The sequence below is a fragment of the Pseudophryne corroboree genome, unplaced genomic scaffold, assembly GCF_028390025.1.
Source record: "Pseudophryne corroboree isolate aPseCor3 unplaced genomic scaffold, aPseCor3.hap2 scaffold_253, whole genome shotgun sequence".
Lineage (NCBI taxonomy): Eukaryota > Metazoa > Chordata > Amphibia > Anura > Myobatrachidae > Pseudophryne > Pseudophryne corroboree.
This window is the reverse complement of record NW_026969189.1, coordinates 391,675-409,617: the sequence shown is the minus strand read 5'-3', so window position 1 is coordinate 409,617 and position 17,943 is coordinate 391,675. Positions and strand designations below refer to the sequence as shown.

Genomic DNA, 17,943 nt, shown 5'->3' with positions numbered 1-17,943 from the left:
GCACTGCAGTTCAGCGTGATCATAAAAAATGGTGTAGGCTCCTGCTGGTGCAGACTGTAGAGAAAAGCTGCTGTGACCACGCCCCCTGTGTCTCCTCCGTTGCAGACCCCATTTTGAAGCCTTGCCCCCGGACTAAGAGAAAAGAATGCCCTTGCGCACTATCCTGACTTCTCCTCCCGTCTGCTTAATTTGTGCCTTCCAACGCACAATGCGAACAACAGGTGGTGCTGCAGGGCCCACACACTTTTACTTGCCTTACAGAACAGCTCTGGAGCTGTTACAGTGCCCAGCTGCTGCAAGAAATCAGCTTGAATGCATCAGGGGATGGGGCATGGCCAACATGAGCCCCACACCAAAGGAGGGTGGGGGTGTTTAATGCGAACTAGGGGTCATCCAAGCACTGCAAAAGGCCGCCATGCCCTGCATGCCCCTTTTCTCTTTTCATATGCAGATGAGGGTTCCAGTCAACTTTGGCCCACTGCTTGGATTTACATCACCGTATGCAAATCCGTCTGCTGCAGACCTTCCCCCAGGAGTGCTTGTACTAGTTGTTGCATATGGGCCCTCATTCCGAGTCGTTCGCTCTGTAAATTTCATCGCATCGCAGTGAAATTCTGCTTAGTACGCATGCGCAATATTCGCACTGCGACTGCGCCAAGTAATTTTACAATGAAGAAAGTATTTTTACTCACGGATTTTTCTTCGCTCCGGCGATCGTAATGTGATTGACAGGAAATGGGTGTTACTGGGCGGAAACAGGCCGTTTTATGGGCGTGTGGGAAAAAACGCTACAGTTTCCGGAAAAAACGCAGGAGTGGCCGGAGAAACGGGGGAGTGTCTGGGCGAACTCTGGGAGTGTTTGTGACGTCAAACCAGGAACGACAAGCACTGAACTGATCGCAGATGCAGAGTAAGTCTGAAGCTACTCTGAAACTGCTAAGTAGTTTGTAATCGCAATATTGCGAATACATCGGTCGCAATTTTAAGAAGCTAAGATTCACTCCCAGTAGGCGGCGGCTTAGCGTGTGTAACTCTGCTAAAATCGCCTTGCGAGCGATCAACTCGGAATGAGGGCCATGGTTTGATATTTGATGGTGCTTCAGTATTAGGCAGCCTTCCGCCCTCCCATGTTCATCTGAAAAGATGTGGTCTCCCTGCAGTTGTTGTCCCCAGATGAGAGTTCCCTTGTGCTGCCTCAGTTGAATCTCCTTTACTTGACAGAGATGTGCCTGAGCAGCGGCCCTCACCAGCCCTATCCCAAATCATACTTATTTTGCATAGGAGATACCATGGTCATGAAGATTGTTCTCCCAGGGTTAGGTTCATTCATTGCATTCTGGGTATGCTGACCCCTGTGATTTTCCCAAATGTGGGAAACTCGACTGCATTATTTGTGGTAGTGGGGGACTGTGTTTGTGCTTTCCTCTGGTCAGCTCTGGTAAAAGTCAGATTTCTTTGTCTCAGATCTTCCTCTAGCCTTGTTCTCCTTTCGAGAGTTCCCTGGTGCTGCTTCAGTTGGATCTCCTTCACTTCACAGGGGGGAACCCGAGCAGCGACCCTCCCCAGCTCTAGCCCAACTCCTACTTACCTGCCAGGTGAGATACTATGATCATGAAGGTGCTTCTCCCAGGGCAAGGCTCAACCATTGCACTCTGGGTGTGCTGCTCCTGCGATTTCCCCAAATGTGGGAAACTTGACTGCATAATTTGTGTTTCCCCTCGTCGGCTCTCGTATAATTCAGATCTCTTTGTCTCAGGTCTCTCTCCAGCCTAGTTTGCTGTCTGTTTCCACTTCTCTTTTCTTGAGCCGCTCCCTTCTATGCCCTTGCGCACTATCCTGACTTCTCCCGTCTGCTTACTTCGTGCCTTCCAACGCACAATGCGAACTACAGGTAGTGCTGCAGGGCCCACACCCTTTTACTTGCCTTACAGAGTAGCTCTGGAGCAGTTACAGTGCCCAGCTGCTGCAAGAAATCAGCTTTAATGCTTCAGGGGCTGGGGCATAGCCAACATGAGCCCCACACCGAAGGAGGGAGGAGGTGTGTAATGCAAACTAGGGGTCATCCAAGCGCTGCAAAAGGCCGCCATGCCCTGCACGCCCCTTTTCTCTTTTCATATGCAGACGAGGGTTGAAGCCAACTTTGACCCACTGCTTGGATGACATCACCATATGCAAATCCATCTGCTGCAGGCCTTCCCCCAGGAATGCTTGCACTAGTTGTTGCATTTGGTTTGTTGTTTGGGGGTGCTTCAGTATTAGGCAGCCTTCTGCCCTCACATGTTCATCTGAAAATATGTGTTCTCCCTGCAGTTGTTGTCCCCAGATGAGAGTTCCCTTGTGCTGCCTCAGTTGAATCTCCTTTACTTGACAGAGATGTGCCTGAGCAGCGGCCCTCCCCAGCCCTATCCCAAATCATACTTATTTTGCATAGGCGATACCATGGTCATGAAGATTGTTCTCCCAGGGTGAGGTTCATTCATTGCATTCTGGGTATGCTGACCCCTGTGATTTCCCCAAATGTGGGAAACTCGACTGCATTATTTGTGGTAGTGGGGGACTGTGTTTGTGCTTTCCTCTGGCCAGCTCTGGAAAAAGTCAGATTTCTTTGTCTCAGATCTTCCTCTAGCCTTGTTCTTCTTTCGAGAGTTCCCTTGTGCTGCCTCAGTTGGATCTCTTTCACTTGACAGGGGGGTGCCCGAACAGCGACCCTCCCCAGCTCTAGCCCAACTCCTACTTACCTGCCAGGTGAGATACTATGATCATGAAGGTGCTTCTCCCAGGGCAAGGCTCACCCATTGCACTCTGGGTGTGCTGCCCCTGCGATTTCCCCAAATGTGGGAAACTTGACTGCATAATTTGTGTTTCCCTTGGTCGGCTCTCGTATAATTCAGATCTCTTTGTCTCAGGTCTCTCTCCAGCCTAGTTTGCTGTCTGTTTCCACTTCTCTTTTCTTCAGCCGCTCCCTTCTATACCCTTGTGCACTATCCTGACTTCTCCTCCCGTCTGCTTACTTTGTGCCTTCCAATGCACAATGCAAACTACAGGTAGTGCTGCAGGGCCCACACCCTTTTACTTGCCTTACAGAGCAGCTCTGGAGCTGATTCAGTGCCCAGCTGCTGCAAGAAATCAGCTTGAATGCTCCAGGGGATGGGGCATGGCCAACATGAGCCCCACACCAAAGGAGGGTGGAGGTGTTTAATGCGAACTAGGGGTCATCCAAGCACCGCAAAAGGCCGCCATGCCCTGCACGCCCCTTTTCTCTTTTCATATGCAGATGAGGGTTGAAGCCAACTTTGACCCACTGCTTGGATGACATCACCGTATGCAAATCCGTCTTCTGCAGAACTTCCCCCAGGAATGCTTGCACTAGTTGTTGCATTTGGTTTGTTGTTTGGGGGTGCTTCAGTATTAGGCAGTCCTCTGCCCTCCCATGTTCATCTGAAAATATATGTTCTCCCTGCAGTTGTTGTCCCAAGATGAGAGTTCCCTTGTGCTGCCTCAGTTGAATCTCCTTTACTTGACAGAGATGTGCATGAGCAGCGGCCCTCCCCAGCCCTATTCCAAATCATACTTATTTTGCATAGGAGATACCATGGTCATGAAGATTTTTCTCCCAGGGTGAGGTTCATTCATTGCATTTTGGGTATGCTGACCCCTGTGATTTCCCCAAATGTGGGAAACTTGACTGCATTATTTGTGGTAGTGGGAGACTGTGTTTGTGCTTTCCTCTGGTCAGCTCTGGTAAAAGTCAGATTTCTTTGTCTCAGATCTTCCTCTAGCCTTGTTCTTCTTTCGAGAGTTCCCTGGTGCTGCCTCAGTTGGATCTCCTTCACTTCACAGGGGGGAACCCGAGCAGCGACCCTCCCCAGCTCTAGCCCAACTCCTACTTACCTGCCAGGTGAGATACTATGATCATGAAGGTGCTTCTCCCAGGGCAAGGCTCAACCATTGCACTCTGGGTGTGCTGCTCCTGCGATTTCCCCAAATGTGGGAAACGTGACTGCATAATTTGTGTTTCCCCTCGTCGGCTCTCGTATAATTCAGATCTCTTTGTCTCAGGTCTCTCTCCAGCCTAGTTTGCTGTCTGTTTCCACTTCTCTTTTCTTGAGCCGCTCCCTTCTATGCCCTTGCGCACTATCCTGACTTCTCCCGTCTGCTTACTTCGTGCCTTCCAACGCACAATGCGAACTACAGGTAGTGCTGCAGGGCCCACACCCTTTTACTTGCCTTACAGAGTAGCTCTGGAGCAGTTACAGTGCCCAGCTGCTGCAAGAAATCAGCTTGAATGCTTCAGGGGCTGGGGCATAGCCAACATGAGCCCCACACCGAAGGAGGGTGGAGGTGTGTAATGCGAACTAGGGGTCATCCAAGCGCTGCAAAAGGCCGCCATGCCCTGCACGCCCCTTTTCTCTTTTCATATGCAGACGAGGGTTGAAGCCAACTTTGACCCACTGCTTGGATGACATCACCATATGCAAATCCATCTGCTGCAGGCCTTCCCCCAGGAATGCTTGCACTAGTTGTTGCATTTGGTTTGTTGTTTGGGGGTGCTTCAGTATTAGGCAGCCTTCTGCCCTCACATGTTCATCTGAAAATATGTGTTCTCCCTGCAGTTGTTGTCCCCAGATGAGAGTTCCCTTGTGCTGCCTCAGTTGAATCTCCTTTACTTGACAGAGATGTGCCTGAGCAGCGGCCCTCCCCAGCCCTATCCCAAATCATACTTATTTTGCATAGGCGATACCATGGTCATGAAGATTGTTCTCCCAAGGTGAGGTTCATTCATTGCATTCTGGGTATGCTGACCCCTGTGATTTCCCCAAATGTGGGAAACTCGACTGCATTATTTGTGGTAGTGGGGGACTGTGTTTGTGCTTTCCTCTGGTCAGCTCTGGAAAAAGTCAGATTTCTTTGTCTCAGATCTTCCTCTAGCCTTGTTCTTCTTTCGAGAGTTCCCTTGTGCTGCCTCAGTTGGATCTCTTTCACTTGACAGGGGGGTGCCCGAACAGCGACCCTCCCCAGCTCTAGCCCAACTCCTACTTACCTGCCAGGTGAGATACTATGATCATGAAGGTGCTTCTCCCAGGGCAAGGCTCACCCATTGCACTCTGGGTGTGCTGCCCCTGCGATTTCCCCAAATGTGGGAAACTTGACTGCATAATTTGTGTTTCCCCTGGTCGGCTCTCGTATAATTCAGATCTCTTTGTCTCAGGTCTCTCTCCAGCCTAGTTTGCTGTCTGTTTCCACTTCTCTTTTCTTGAGCCGCTCCCTTCTATGCCCTTGCGCACTATCCTGACTTCTCCTCCTGTCTGCTTACTTTGTGCCTTCCAACGCACAATGCGATCTACAGGTAGTGCTGCAGGGCCCAGACCCTTTTACTTGCCTTACAGAGCAGCTCTGGAGCTGTTACAGTGCCCAGCTGCTGCAAGAAATCAGCTTGAATGCTTCAGGGGCTGGGGCATAGCCAACATGAGCCCCACACCAAAGGAGGGTGGAGGTGTTTAATGCAAACTAGGGGTCAGCCAAGCGCCGCAAAAGGCCACCATGCCCTGCACGCCCCTTTTCTCTTTTCATATGCAGACGAGGGTTGAAGCCAACTTTGACCCACTGCTTGGATGACATCACCATATGCAAATCCATCTGCGGCAGGCCTTCCCCCAGGAATGCTTGCACTAGTTGTTGCATTTGGTTTGTTGTTTGGGGGTGCTTCAGTATTAGGCAGCCTTCTGCCCTCCCATGTTCATCTGAAAATATATGTTCTCCCTGCAGTTGTTGTCCCAAGATGAGAGTTCCCTTGTGCTGCCTCAGTTGAATCTCCTTTACTTGATAGAGATGTGCATGAGCAGCGGCCCTCCCCAGCCCTATTCCAAATCATACTTATTTTGCATAGGAGATACCATGGTCATGAAGATTTTTCTCCCAGGGTGAGGTTCATTCATTGCATTTTGGGTATGCTGACCCCTGTGATTTCCCCAAATGTGGGAAACTTGACTGCATTATTTGTGGTAGTGGGAGACTGTGTTTGTGCTTTCCTCTGGTCAGCTCTGGTAAAAGTCAGATTTCTTTGTCTCAGATTTTCCTTTAGCCTTGTTCTTCTTTCGAGAGTTCCCTTGTGCTGCCTCAGTTGGATCTCCTTCACTTTACAGGGGGGTACCCGAGCAGCGACCCTCCCCAGCTCTAGCCCAACTCCTACTTACCTGCCAGGTGAGATACTATGATCATGAAGGTGCTTCTCCCAGGGCAAGGCTCACCCATTGTACTCTGGGTGTGCTGCTCCTGCGATTTCCCCAAATGTGGGAAACTTGACTGCATAATTTGTGTTTCCCCTGGTCGGCTCTCGTATAATTCAGATCTCTTTGTCTCAGGTCTCTCTCCAGCCTAGTTTGCTGTCTGTTTCCACTTCTCTTTTCTTCAGCCGCTCCCTTCTATACCCTTGTGCACTATCCTGACTTCTCCTCCCGTCTGCTTACTTTGTGCCTTCCAATGCACAATGCAAACTACAGGTAGTGCTGCAGGGCCCACACCCTTTTACTTGCCTTACAGAGCAGCTCTGGAGCTGTTGCAGTGCCAAGCTGCTGCAAGAAATCAGCTTGAATGCTTCAGGGGCTGGGGCATAGCCAACATGAGCCCCACACCGAAGAAGGGTGGAGGTGTTTAATGCAAACTAGGGGTCAGACAAGCGCAGCAAAAGGCCACCATGCCCTGCATGCCCCTTTTCTGTTTTCATATGCAGACGAGGGTTGAAGCCAACTTTGACCCACTGCTTGGATGACATCACCATATGCAAATCCATCTGCGGCAGGCCTTCCCCCAGGAATGCTTGCACTAGTTGTTGCATTTGGTTTGTTGTTTGGGGGTGCTTCAGTATTAGGCAGCCGTCTGCCCTCCCATGTTCATCTGAAAATATGTGTTCTCCCTGCAGTTGTTGTCCCTAGATGAGAGTTCCCTTGTGCTGCCTCAGTTGAATCTCCTTAACTTGACAGAGATGTGCCTGAGCAGCGGCCCTCCCCAGCTCTATCCCAAATCATACTTATTTTGCATAGGAGATACCATGGTCATGAAGATTATTCTCCCAGGGTGAGGTTCATTCATTGCATTCTGGGTATGCTGACCCCTGTGATTTCCCCAAATGTGGGAAACTCGACTGCTTTATTTGTGGTAGTGGGGGACTGTGTTTGTGTTTTCCTCTGGTCAGCTCTGGTAAAAGTCAGATTTCTTTGTTTCAGAGCCTTGTTCTTCTTTTGAGAGTTCCCTTGTGCTGCCTCAGTTGGATCTCCTTCACTTGACAGGGGGGTGCCCGAGCAGAGACCCTCCCCAGCTCTAGCCCAACTCCTACTTACCTGCCAGGTGAGATACTATGATCATGAAGGTGCTTCTCCCAGGGCAAGGCTCACCCATTGCACTCTGGGTGTGCTGCCCCTGCGATTTCCCCAAATGTGGGAAACTTGACTGCATAATTTGTGTTTCCCCTGGTCGGCTCTCGTATAATTCAGATCTCTTTGTCTCAGGTCTCTCTCCAGCCTAGTTTGCTGTCTGTTTCCACTTCTCTTTTCTTCAGCCGCTCCCTTCTATACCCTTGTGCACTATCCTGACTTCTCCTCCCGTCTGCTTACTTTGTGCCTTCCAATGCACAATGCAAACTACAGGTAGTGCTGCAGGGCCCACACCCTTTTACTTGCCTTACAGAGCAGCTCTGGAGCTGTTACAGTGCCCAGCTGCTGCAAGAAATCTGCTTGAATGCTTCAGGGGATGGGGCATGGCCAACATGAGCCCCACACCAAAGGAGGGTGGAGGTGTTTAATGCGAACTAGGGGTCATCCAAGCACCGCAAAAGGCCACCATGCCCTGCACGCCCCTTTTCTCTTTTCATATGCAGATGAGGGTTGAAGCCAACTTTGACCCACTGCTTGTATGACATCACCGTATGCAAATCCGTCTTCTGCAGAACTTCCCCCAGGAATGCTTGCACTAGTTGTTGCATTTGGTTTGTTGTTTGGGGGTGCTTCAGTATTAGGCAGCCTTCTGCCCTCCCATGTTCATCTGAAAATATGTGTTCTCCCTGCAGTTGTTGTCCCCAGATGAGAGTTCCCTTGTGCTGCCTCAGTTGAATCTCCTTTACTTGACAGAGATGTGCATGAGCAGCGGCCCTCCCCAGCCCTATTCCAAATCATACTTATTTTGCATAGGAGATACCATGGTCATGAAGATTGTTCTCCCAGGGTGAGGTTCATTCATTGCATTTTGGGTATGCTGACCCCTGTGATTTCCCCAAATGTGGGAAACTCAACTGCATTATTTGTGGTAGTGGGGGACTGTGTTTGTGCTTTCCTCTGGTCAGCTCTGGTAAAAGTCAGATTTCTTTGTCTCAGATTTTCCTCTTGCCTTGTTCTTCTTTCGAGAGTTCCCTTGTGCTGCCTCAGTTGGATCTCCTTCACTTGACAGGGGGGTACCCGAGCAGCGACCCTCCCCAGCTCTAGCCCAACTCCTACTTACCTGCCAGGTGAGATACTATGATCATGAAGGTGCTTCTCCCAGGGCAAGGCTCACCCATTGCACTCTGGGTGTGCTGCTCCTGCGATTTCCCCAAATGTGGGAAACTTGACTGCATAATTTGTGTTTCCCCTGGTCGGCTCTCGTATAATTCAGATCTCTTTGTCTCAGGTCTCTCTCCAGCCTAGTTTGCTGTCTGTTTCCACTTCTCTTTTCTTCAGCCGCTCCCTTCTATACCCTTGTGCACTATCCTGACTTCTCCTCCCGTCTGCTTACTTTGTGCCTTCCAATGCACAATGCAAACTACAGGTAGTGCTGCAGGGCCCACACCCTTTTACTTGCCTTACAGAGCAGCTCTGGAGCTGTTAAAGTGCCCAGCTGCTGCAAGAAATCAGCTTGAATGCTTCAGGGGCTGGGGCATAGCCAACATGAGCCCCACACCGAAGGAGGGTGGAGGTGTTTAATGCAAACTAGGGGTCGGTCAAGCGCCGCAAAAGGCCACCATGCCCTGCACGCCCCTTTTCTGTTTTCATATGCAGACGAGGGTTGAAGCCAACTTTGACCCACTGCTTGGATGACATCACCATATGCAAATCCATCTGCGGCAGGCCTTCCCCCAGGAATGCTTGCACTAGTTGTTGCATTTGGTTTGTTGTTTGGGGGTGCTTCAGTATTAGTCAGCCTTCTGCTCCACCCTCCTTTGGTGTGGGGCTCATGTTGGCCATGTCCCATCCCCTGAAGCATTCAAGCAGATTTCTTGCAGCAGCTGGGCACTGTAACAGCTCCAGAGCTGCTCTGTAAGGCAAGTAAAAGGGTGTGGGCCCTGCAGCACTACCTGTAGTTTGCATTGTGCATTGGAAGGCACAAAGTAAGCAGACGGGAGGAGAAGTCAGGATAGTGCACAAGGGTATAGAAGGGAGCGGCTGAAGAAAAGAGAAGTGGAAACAGACAGCAAACTAGGCTGGAGAGAGATCTGAGACAAAGAGATCTGAATTATACGAGAGCCGACCAGGGGAAACACAAATTATGCAGTCAAGTTTCCCACATTTGGGGAAATCGCAGGGGCTGCACACCCAGAGTGCAATGGGTGAGCCTTGCCCTGGGAGAAGCACCTTCATGATCATAGTATCTCACCTGGCAGGTAAGTAGGAGTTGGGCTAGAGCTGGGGAGGGTCGCTGCTCGGGCACCCCCCTGTTAAGTGAAGGAGATCCAACTGAGGCAGCACAAGGGAACTCTCAAAAGAAGAACAAGGCTAGAGGAAGATCTGAAACAAAGAAATCTGACTTTTACCAGAGCTGACCAGAAGAAAACACAAACACAGTCCCCCACTACCACAAATAAAGCAGTCGAGTTTCCCACATTTGGGGAAATCACAGGGGTCAGCATACCCAAAATGCAATGAATGAACCTCACCTCGACTGCTTTATTTGTGGTAGTGGGGGACTGTGTTTGTGTTTTCTTCTGGTCAGCTCTGGTAAAAGTCAGATTTCTTTGTTTCAGATCTTCCTCTAGCCTTGTTCTTCTTTTGAGAGTTCCCTTGTGCTGCCTCAGTTGGATCTCCTTCACTTAACAGGGGGGTGCCCGAGCAGCGACCCTCCCCAGCTCTAGCCCAACTCATACTTACCTGCCAGGTGAGATACTATGATCATGAAGGTGCTTCTCCCAGGGCAAGGCTCACCCATTGCACTCTGGGTGTGCTGCCCCTGCGATTTCCCCAAATGTGGGAAACTTGACTGCATAATTTGTGTTTCCCCTGGTCGGCTATCGTATAATTCAGATCTCTTTGTCTCAGATCTCTCTCCAGCCTAGTTTGCTGTCTGTTTCCACTTCTCTTTTCTTCAGCCGCTCCCTTCTATACCCTTGTGCACTATCCTGACTTCTCCTCCCGTCTGCTTACTTTGTGCCTTCCAATGCACAATGCAAACTACAGGTAGTGCTGCAGGGCCCACACCCTTTTACTTGCCTTACAGAGCAGCTCTTGAGCTGTTACAGTGCCCAGCTGCTGCAAGAAATCTGCTTGAAAGCTTCAGGGGATGGGGCATGGCCAACATGAGCCCCACACCAAAGCAGGGTGCAGCAGAAGGCTGCCTAATACTGAAGCACCCCCAAACAACAAACCAAATGCAACAACTAGTGCAAGCATTCCTGGGGGAAGGCCTGCCGCAGATGGATTTGCATATGGTGATGTCATCCAAGCAGTGGGTCAAAGTTGGCTTCAACCCTCATCTGCATATGAAAACAGAAAAGGGGCGTGCAGGGCATGGTGGCCTTTTGCGGCGCTTGACTGACCCCTAGTTTGCATTAAACACCTCCACCCTCCTTCGGTGTGGGGCTGATGTTGGCTATGCCCCAGCCCCTGAAGCATTCAAGCTGATTTCTTGCAGCAGCTGGGCACTGTAACAGCTCCAGAGCTGCTCTGTAAGGCAAGTAAAAGGGTGTGGGCCCTGCAGCACTACCTGTAGTTTGCATTGTGCATTGGAAGGCACAAAGTAAGCAGACGGGAGGAGAAGTCAGGATAGTGCACAAGGGTATAGAAGGGAGCGGCTGAAGAAAAGAGAAGTGGAAACAGACAGCAAACTAGGCTGGAGAGAGACCTGAGACAAAGAGATCTGAATTATACGAGAGCCGACGAGGGGAAACACAAATTATGCAGTCAAGTTTCCCACATTTGGGGAAATCGCAGGAGCAGCACACCCAGAGTACAATGGGTGAGCCTTGCCCTGGGAGAAGCACCTTAATGATCATAGTATCTCACCTGGCAGGTAAGTAGGAGTTGGGCTAGAGCTGGGGAGGGTCGCTGCTCGGGTACCCCCCTGTAAAGTGAAGGAGATCCAACAAAGGCAGCACAAGGGAACTCTCGAAAGAAGAACAAGGCTAGAGGAAAATGTGAGACAAAGAAATCTGACTTTTACTAGAGCTGACCAGAGGAAAGCACAAACACAGTCCCCCACTACCACAAATAATGCAGTTGAGTTTCCCACATTTGGGGAAATCACAGGGGTCAGCATACCCAAAATGCAATGAATGAACCTCACCCTGGGAGAAAAATCTTCATGACCATGGTATCTCCTATGCAAAATAAGTATGATTTGGAGTAGGGCTGGGGAGGGCCGCTGCTCATGCACATCTCTGTCAAGTAAAGGAGATTCAACTGAGGCAGCACAAGGGAACTCTCATCTGGGGACAACAACTGCAGGGAGAACATATATTTTCAGATGAACATGGGAGGGCAGAAAGCTGCCTAATACTGAAGCACCCCCAAACAACAAACCAAATGCAACAACTAGTGCAAGCATTCCTGGGGGAAGGCCTGCCGCAGATGGATTTGCATATGGTGATGTCATCCAAGCAGTGGGTCAAAGTTGGCTTCAACCCTCGTCTGCATATGAAAAGAGAAAAGGGGCGTGCAGGGCATGGTGGCCTTTTGCGGCACTTGGCTGACCCCTAGTTTGCATTAAACACCTCCACCCTCCTTTGGTGTGGGGCTCATGTTGGCTATGCCCCAGCCCCTGAAGCATTCAAGCTGATTTCTTGCAGCAGCTGGGCACTGTAACAGCTCCAGAGCTGCTCTGTAAGGCAAGTAAAAGGGTGTGGGCCCTGCAGCACTACCTGTAGTTCGCATTGTGCGTTGGAAGGCACAAAGTAAGCAGACAGGAGGAGAAGTCAGGATAGTGCGCAAGGGCATAGAAGGGAGCGGCTCAAGAAAAGAGAAGTGGAAACAGACAGCAAACTAGGCTGGAGAGAGACCTGAGACAAAGAGATCTGAATTATACGAGAGCCGACCAGGGGAAACACAAATTATGCAGTCAAGTTTCCCACATTTGGGGAAATCGCAGGAGCAGCACACCTAGAGTGCAATGGGTGAGCCTTGCCCTGGGAGAAGCACCTTCATGATCATAGTATCTCACCTGGCAGGTAAGTAGGAGTTGGGCTAGAGCTGGGGAGGATCGCTGCTCGGGTACCCCCCTGTAAACTGAAGGAGATCCAACTGAGGCAGCACAAGGGAACTCTCGAAAGAAGAACAAGGCTAGAGGAAAATCTGAGACAAAGAAATCTGACTTTTACCAGAGCTGACCAGAGGAAAGCACAAACACAGTCCCCCACTACCACAAATAATGCAGTCAAGTTTCCCACATTTGGGGAAATCACAGGGGTCAGCATACCCAAAATGCAATGAATGAACCTCACCCTGGGAGAACAATCTTCATGACCATGGTATCTCCTATGCAAAATAAGTATGATTTGGAATAGGGCTGGGGAGGGCCGCTGCTCATGCACATCTCTGTCAAGTAAAGGAGATTCAACTGAGGCAGCACAAGGGAACTCTCATCTTGGGACAACAACTGCAGGGAGAACACATATTTTCAGATGAACATGGGAGGGCAGAAGGCTGCCTAATACTGAAGCACCCCCAAACAACAAACCAAATGCAACAACTAGTGCAAGCATTCCTGGGGGAAGTTCTGCAGAAGACGGATTTGCATACGGTGATGTCATCCAAGCAGTGGGTCAAAGTTGGCTTCAACCCTCATCTGCATATGAAAAGAGAAAAGGAGCATGCAGGGCATGGCGGCCTTTTGCGGTGCTTGGATGACCCCTAGTTCGCATTAAACACCTCCACCCTCCTTTGGTGTGGGGCTCATGTTGGCCATGCCCCATCCCCTGAAGCATTCAAGCTGATTTCTTGCAGCAGCTGGGCACTGTAACATCTCCAGAGCTGCTCTGTAAGGCAAGTAAAAGGGTGTGGGCCCTGCAGCACTACCTGTAGTTTGCATTGTGCATTGGAAGGCACAAAGTAAGCAGACGGGAGGAGAAGTCAGGATAGTGCACAAGGGTATAGAAGGGAGCGGCTGAAGAAAAGAGAAGTGGAAACAGACAGCAAACTAGGTTGGAGAGAGACCTGAGACAAAGAGATCTGAATTACACGAGAGCCGACCAGGGGAAACACAAATTATGCAGTCAAGTTTCCCACATTTGGGGAAATCGCAGGGGCAGCACACCCAGAGTGCAATGGGTGAGCCTTGCCCTGGGAGAAGCACCTTCATGATCATAGTATCTCACCTGGCAGGTAAGTAGGAGTTGGGCTAGAGCTGGGGAGGGTCTCTGCTTGGGCACCCCCCTGTCAAGTGAAGGAGATCCAACTGAGGCAGCACAAGGGAACTCTCGAAAGAAGAACAAGGCTAGAGGAAGATCTGAACAAAGAAATCTGACTTTTACCAGAGCTGACCAGAGGAAAACACAAACACAGTCCCCCACTACCACAAATAAAGCAGTCGAGTTTCCCACATTTGGGGAAATCACAGGGGTCAGCATACCCATAATGCAATGAATGAACCTCACCCTGGGAGAATAATCTTCATGACCATGGTATCTCCTATGCAAAATAAGTATGATTTGGGATAGAGCTGGGGAGGGCCGCTGCTCAGGCACATCTCTGTCAAGTAAAGGAGATTCAACTGAGGCAGCACAAGGGAACTCTCATCTGGGGACAACAACTGCAGGGAGAACACATATTTTCAGATGAACATGGGAGGGCAGAAGGCTGCCTAATACTGAAGCACCCCCAAACAACAAACCAAATGCAACAACTAGTGCAAGCATTCCTGGGGGAAGTTCTGCAGAAGACGGATTTGCATACGGTGATGTCATCCAAGCAGTGGGTCAAAGTTGGCTTCAACCCTCATCTGCATATGAAAAGAGAAAAGGGGCGTGCAGGGCATGGCGGCCTTTTGCGGTGCTTGGATGACCCCTAGTTCGCATTAAACACCTCCACCCTCCTTTGGTGTGGGGCTCATGTTGGCCATGCCCCATCCCCTGAAGCATTCAAGCTGATTTCTTGCAGCAGCTGGGCACTGTAACAGCTCCAGAGCTGCTCTGTAAGGCAAGTAAAAGGGTGTGGGCCCTGCAGCACTACCTGTAGTTTGCATTGTGCATTGGAAGGCACAAAGTAAGCAGACGGGAGGAGAAGTCAGGATAGTGCACAAGGGTATAGAAGGGAGCGGCTGAAGAAAAGAGAAGTGGAAACAGACAGCAAACTAGGCTGGAGAGAGACCTGAGACAAAGAGATCTGAATTATACGAGAGCCGACCAGGGGAAACACAAATTATGCAGTCAAGTTTCCCACATTTGGGGAAATCACAGGAGCAGCACACCCAGAGTACAATGGGTGAGCCTTGCCCTGGGAGAAGCACCTTCATGATCATAGTATCTCACCTGGCAGGTAAGTAGGAGTTGGGCTAGAGCTGGGGAGGGTCGCTGCTCGGGTACCCCCCTGTAAAGTGAAGGAGATCCAACTGAGGCAGCACAAGGGAACTCTCGAAAAAAGAACAAGGCTAAAGGAAAATCTGAGACAAAGAAATCTGACTTTTACCAGAGCTGACCAGAGGAAAGCACAAACACAGTCTCCCACTACCACAAATAATGCAGTCAAGTTTCCCACATTTGGGGAAATCACAGGGGTCAGCATACCCAAAATGCAATGAATGAACCTCACCCTGGGAGAAAAATCTTCATGACCATGGTATCTCCTATGCAAAATAAGTATGATTTGGAATAGGGCTGGGGAGGGCCGCTGCTCATGCACATCTCTGTCAAGTAAAGGAGATTCAACTGAGGCAGCACAAGGGAACTCTCATCTTGGGACAACAACTGCAGGGAGAACATATATTTTCAGATGAACATGGGAGGGCAGAAGGCTGCCTAATACTGAAGCACCCCCAAACAACAAACCAAATGCAACAACTAGTGCAAGCATTCCTGGGGGAAGGCCTGCCGCAGATGGATTTGCATATGGTGATGTCATCCAAGCAGTGGGTCAAAGTTGGCTTCAACCCTCGTCTGCATATGAAAAGAGAAAAGGGGCGTGCAGGGCATGGTGGCCTTTTGCGGCGCTTGGCTGACCCCTAGTTTGCATTAAACACCTCCACCCTCCTTTGGTGTGGGGCTCATGTTGGCTATGCCCCAGCCCCTGAAGCATTCAAGCTGATTTCTTGCAGCAGCTGGGCACTGTAACAGCTCCAGAGCTGCTCTGTAAGGCAAGTAAAAGGGTGTGGGCCCTGCAGCACTACCTGTAGTTTGCATTGTGCATTGGAAGGCACAAAGTAAGCAGACGGGAGGAGAAGTCAGGATAGTGCACAAGGGTATAGAAGGGAGCGGCTGAAGAAAAGAGAAGTGGAAACAGACAGCAAACTAGGCTGGAGAGAGACCTGAGACAAAGAGATCTGAATTATACGAGAGCCGACGAGGGGAAACACAAATTATGCAGTCAAGTTTCCCACATTTGGGGAAATCGCAGGAGCAGCACACCCAGAGTGCAATGGTTGAGCCTTGCCCTGGGAGAAGCACCTTCATGATCATAGTATCTCACCTGGCAGGTAAGTAGGAGTTGGGCTAGAGCTGGGGAGGGTCGCTGCTCGGGTTCCCCCCTGTGAAGTGAAGGAGATCCAACTGAGGCAGCACCAGGGAACTCTCGAAAGAAGAACAAGGCTAGAGGAAGATCTGAGACAAAGAAATCTGACTTTTACCAGAGCTGACCAGAGGAAAGCACAAACACAGTCCCCCACTACCACAAATAATGCAGTCGAGTTTCCCACATTTGGGAAAATCACAGGGGTCAGCATACCCAGAATGCAATGAATGAACCTCACCCTGGGAGAACCTTACAGAGCAGCTCTGGAGCTGTTACAGTGCCCAGCTGCTGCAAGAAATCAGCTTGAATGCTTCAGGGGCTGGGGCATAGCCAACATGAGCCCCACACCGAAGGAGGGTGGAGGTGTTTAATGCAAACTAGGGGTCGGTCAAGCGCCGCAAAAGGCCACCATGCCCTGCACGCCCCTTTTCTGTTTTCATATGCAGACGAGGGTTGAAGCCAACTTTGACCCACTGCTTGGATGACATCACCATATGCAAATCCATCTGCGGCAGGCCTTCCCCCAGGAATGCTTGCACTAGTTGTTGCATTTGGTTTGTTGTTTGGGGGTGCTTCAGTATTAGTCAGCCTTCTGCTCCACCCTCCTTTGGTGTGGGGCTCATGTTGGCCATGTCCCATCCCCTGAAGCATTCAAGCAGATTTCTTGCAGCAGCTGGGCACTGTAACAGCTCCAGAGCTGCTCTGTAAGGCAAGTAAAAGGGTGTGGGCCCTGCAGCACTACCTGTAGTTTGCATTGTGCATTGGAAGGCACAAAGTAAGCAGACGGGAGGAGAAGTCAGGATAGTGCACAAGGGTATAGAAGGGAGCGGCTGAAGAAAAGAGAAGTGGAAACAGACAGCAAACTAGGCTGGAGAGAGATCTGAGACAAAGAGATCTGAATTATACGAGAGCCGACCAGGGGAAACACAAATTATGCAGTCAAGTTTCCCACATTTGGGGAAATCGCAGGGGCTGCACACCCAGAGTGCAATGGGTGAGCCTTGCCCTGGGAGAAGCACCTTCATGATCATAGTATCTCACCTGGCAGGTAAGTAGGAGTTGGGCTAGAGCTGGGGAGGGTCGCTGCTCGGGCACCCCCCTGTTAAGTGAAGGAGATCCAACTGAGGCAGCACAAGGGAACTCTCAAAAGAAGAACAAGGCTAGAGGAAGATCTGAAACAAAGAAATCTGACTTTTACCAGAGCTGACCAGAAGAAAACACAAACACAGTCCCCCACTACCACAAATAAAGCAGTCGAGTTTCCCACATTTGGGGAAATCACAGGGGTCAGCATACCCAAAATGCAATGAATGAACCTCACCTCGACTGCTTTATTTGTGGTAGTGGGGGACTGTGTTTGTGTTTTCTTCTGGTCAGCTCTGGTAAAAGTCAGATTTCTTTGTTTCAGATCTTCCTCTAGCCTTGTTCTTCTTTTGAGAGTTCCCTTGTGCTGCCTCAGTTGGATCTCCTTCACTTAACAGGGGGGTGCCCGAGCAGCGACCCTCCCCAGCTCTAGCCCAACTCCTACTTACCTGCCAGGTGAGATACTATGATCATGAAGGTGCTTCTCCCAGGGCAAGGCTCACCCATTGCACTCTGGGTGTGCTGCCCCTGCGATTTCCCCAAATGTGGGAAACTTGACTGCATAATTTGTGTTTCCCCTGGTCGGCTCTCGTATAATTCAGATCTCTTTGTCTCAGATCTCTCTCCAGCCTAGTTTGCTGTCTGTTTCCACTTCTCTTTTCTTCAGCCGCTCCCTTCTATACCCTTGTGCACTATCCTGACTTCTCCTCCCGTCTGCTTACTTTGTGCCTTCCAATGCACAATGCAAACTACAGGTAGTGCTGCAGGGCCCACACCCTTTTACTTGCCTTACAGAGCAGCTCTTGAGCTGTTACAGTGCCCAGCTGCTGCAAGAAATCTGCTTGAAAGCTTCAGGGGATGGGGCATGGCCAACATGAGCCCCACACCAAAGCAGGGTGCAGCAGAAGGCTGCCTAATACTGAAGCACCCCCAAACAACAAACCAAATGCAACAACTAGTGCAA

The 17,943-nt window shown here is 50.3% G+C and overlaps 23 non-coding genes and 5 pseudogenes across 23 annotated transcripts; 16 read left to right on the top strand and 12 right to left on the bottom strand.

Moving 5' to 3' along the window:
• Positions 1 to 1,264: 1,264 nt before the first annotated feature.
• On the top strand, positions 1,265 to 1,428 carry LOC135012153 (U1 spliceosomal RNA). The gene has a single exon (XR_010211158.1). It is a non-coding gene; the product is annotated as a U1 spliceosomal RNA (small nuclear RNA).
• Positions 1,429 to 1,580: 152 nt separating this feature from the next.
• On the top strand, positions 1,581 to 1,716 carry LOC135012382 (U1 spliceosomal RNA; annotated as a pseudogene).
• Positions 1,717 to 2,414: 698 nt separating this feature from the next.
• LOC135012162 (U1 spliceosomal RNA) lies at positions 2,415 to 2,578 on the top strand. Its single transcript, XR_010211167.1, has one exon. It is a non-coding gene; the product is annotated as a U1 spliceosomal RNA (small nuclear RNA).
• Positions 2,579 to 2,730: 152 nt separating this feature from the next.
• Positions 2,731 to 2,893, top strand: LOC135012308 (U1 spliceosomal RNA). The gene has a single exon (XR_010211312.1). It is a non-coding gene; the product is annotated as a U1 spliceosomal RNA (small nuclear RNA).
• A 674-nt stretch (positions 2,894 to 3,567) lies between these two features.
• LOC135012212 (U1 spliceosomal RNA) lies at positions 3,568 to 3,731 on the top strand. Its single transcript, XR_010211217.1, has one exon. It is a non-coding gene; the product is annotated as a U1 spliceosomal RNA (small nuclear RNA).
• A 152-nt stretch (positions 3,732 to 3,883) lies between these two features.
• LOC135012421 (U1 spliceosomal RNA) lies at positions 3,884 to 4,019 on the top strand (annotated as a pseudogene).
• A 698-nt stretch (positions 4,020 to 4,717) lies between these two features.
• On the top strand, positions 4,718 to 4,881 carry LOC135012199 (U1 spliceosomal RNA). The gene has a single exon (XR_010211204.1). It is a non-coding gene; the product is annotated as a U1 spliceosomal RNA (small nuclear RNA).
• Positions 4,882 to 5,033: 152 nt separating this feature from the next.
• Positions 5,034 to 5,196, top strand: LOC135012262 (U1 spliceosomal RNA). The gene has a single exon (XR_010211266.1). It is a non-coding gene; the product is annotated as a U1 spliceosomal RNA (small nuclear RNA).
• A 674-nt stretch (positions 5,197 to 5,870) lies between these two features.
• Positions 5,871 to 6,034, top strand: LOC135012211 (U1 spliceosomal RNA). Its single transcript, XR_010211216.1, has one exon. It is a non-coding gene; the product is annotated as a U1 spliceosomal RNA (small nuclear RNA).
• A 152-nt stretch (positions 6,035 to 6,186) lies between these two features.
• Positions 6,187 to 6,349, top strand: LOC135012324 (U1 spliceosomal RNA). The gene has a single exon (XR_010211327.1). It is a non-coding gene; the product is annotated as a U1 spliceosomal RNA (small nuclear RNA).
• A 674-nt stretch (positions 6,350 to 7,023) lies between these two features.
• Positions 7,024 to 7,187, top strand: LOC135012183 (U1 spliceosomal RNA). The gene has a single exon (XR_010211188.1). It is a non-coding gene; the product is annotated as a U1 spliceosomal RNA (small nuclear RNA).
• Positions 7,188 to 7,329: 142 nt separating this feature from the next.
• Positions 7,330 to 7,492, top strand: LOC135012260 (U1 spliceosomal RNA). The gene has a single exon (XR_010211264.1). It is a non-coding gene; the product is annotated as a U1 spliceosomal RNA (small nuclear RNA).
• A 674-nt stretch (positions 7,493 to 8,166) lies between these two features.
• On the top strand, positions 8,167 to 8,330 carry LOC135012127 (U1 spliceosomal RNA). The gene has a single exon (XR_010211132.1). It is a non-coding gene; the product is annotated as a U1 spliceosomal RNA (small nuclear RNA).
• Positions 8,331 to 8,482: 152 nt separating this feature from the next.
• Positions 8,483 to 8,645, top strand: LOC135012299 (U1 spliceosomal RNA). The gene has a single exon (XR_010211303.1). It is a non-coding gene; the product is annotated as a U1 spliceosomal RNA (small nuclear RNA).
• An 828-nt stretch (positions 8,646 to 9,473) lies between these two features.
• LOC135012317 (U1 spliceosomal RNA) lies at positions 9,474 to 9,636 on the bottom strand. The gene has a single exon (XR_010211321.1). It is a non-coding gene; the product is annotated as a U1 spliceosomal RNA (small nuclear RNA).
• Positions 9,637 to 10,104: 468 nt separating this feature from the next.
• LOC135012245 (U1 spliceosomal RNA) lies at positions 10,105 to 10,267 on the top strand. The gene has a single exon (XR_010211249.1). It is a non-coding gene; the product is annotated as a U1 spliceosomal RNA (small nuclear RNA).
• Positions 10,268 to 11,122: 855 nt separating this feature from the next.
• Positions 11,123 to 11,258, bottom strand: LOC135012394 (U1 spliceosomal RNA; annotated as a pseudogene).
• A 152-nt stretch (positions 11,259 to 11,410) lies between these two features.
• LOC135012496 (U1 spliceosomal RNA) lies at positions 11,411 to 11,574 on the bottom strand. The gene has a single exon (XR_010211446.1). It is a non-coding gene; the product is annotated as a U1 spliceosomal RNA (small nuclear RNA).
• Positions 11,575 to 12,248: 674 nt separating this feature from the next.
• Positions 12,249 to 12,411, bottom strand: LOC135012403 (U1 spliceosomal RNA). Its single transcript, XR_010211378.1, has one exon. It is a non-coding gene; the product is annotated as a U1 spliceosomal RNA (small nuclear RNA).
• A 152-nt stretch (positions 12,412 to 12,563) lies between these two features.
• LOC135012130 (U1 spliceosomal RNA) lies at positions 12,564 to 12,727 on the bottom strand. Its single transcript, XR_010211135.1, has one exon. It is a non-coding gene; the product is annotated as a U1 spliceosomal RNA (small nuclear RNA).
• Positions 12,728 to 13,401: 674 nt separating this feature from the next.
• Positions 13,402 to 13,564, bottom strand: LOC135012238 (U1 spliceosomal RNA). The gene has a single exon (XR_010211242.1). It is a non-coding gene; the product is annotated as a U1 spliceosomal RNA (small nuclear RNA).
• Positions 13,565 to 13,715: 151 nt separating this feature from the next.
• On the bottom strand, positions 13,716 to 13,879 carry LOC135012191 (U1 spliceosomal RNA). The gene has a single exon (XR_010211196.1). It is a non-coding gene; the product is annotated as a U1 spliceosomal RNA (small nuclear RNA).
• Positions 13,880 to 14,553: 674 nt separating this feature from the next.
• LOC135012366 (U1 spliceosomal RNA) lies at positions 14,554 to 14,716 on the bottom strand. Its single transcript, XR_010211363.1, has one exon. It is a non-coding gene; the product is annotated as a U1 spliceosomal RNA (small nuclear RNA).
• A 152-nt stretch (positions 14,717 to 14,868) lies between these two features.
• On the bottom strand, positions 14,869 to 15,032 carry LOC135012210 (U1 spliceosomal RNA). The gene has a single exon (XR_010211215.1). It is a non-coding gene; the product is annotated as a U1 spliceosomal RNA (small nuclear RNA).
• A 701-nt stretch (positions 15,033 to 15,733) lies between these two features.
• Positions 15,734 to 15,869, bottom strand: LOC135012380 (U1 spliceosomal RNA; annotated as a pseudogene).
• A 152-nt stretch (positions 15,870 to 16,021) lies between these two features.
• LOC135012453 (U1 spliceosomal RNA) lies at positions 16,022 to 16,197 on the bottom strand (annotated as a pseudogene).
• A 592-nt stretch (positions 16,198 to 16,789) lies between these two features.
• LOC135012315 (U1 spliceosomal RNA) lies at positions 16,790 to 16,952 on the bottom strand. The gene has a single exon (XR_010211319.1). It is a non-coding gene; the product is annotated as a U1 spliceosomal RNA (small nuclear RNA).
• Positions 16,953 to 17,420: 468 nt separating this feature from the next.
• LOC135012259 (U1 spliceosomal RNA) lies at positions 17,421 to 17,583 on the top strand. The gene has a single exon (XR_010211263.1). It is a non-coding gene; the product is annotated as a U1 spliceosomal RNA (small nuclear RNA).
• Positions 17,584 to 17,943: the final 360 nt, after the last annotated feature.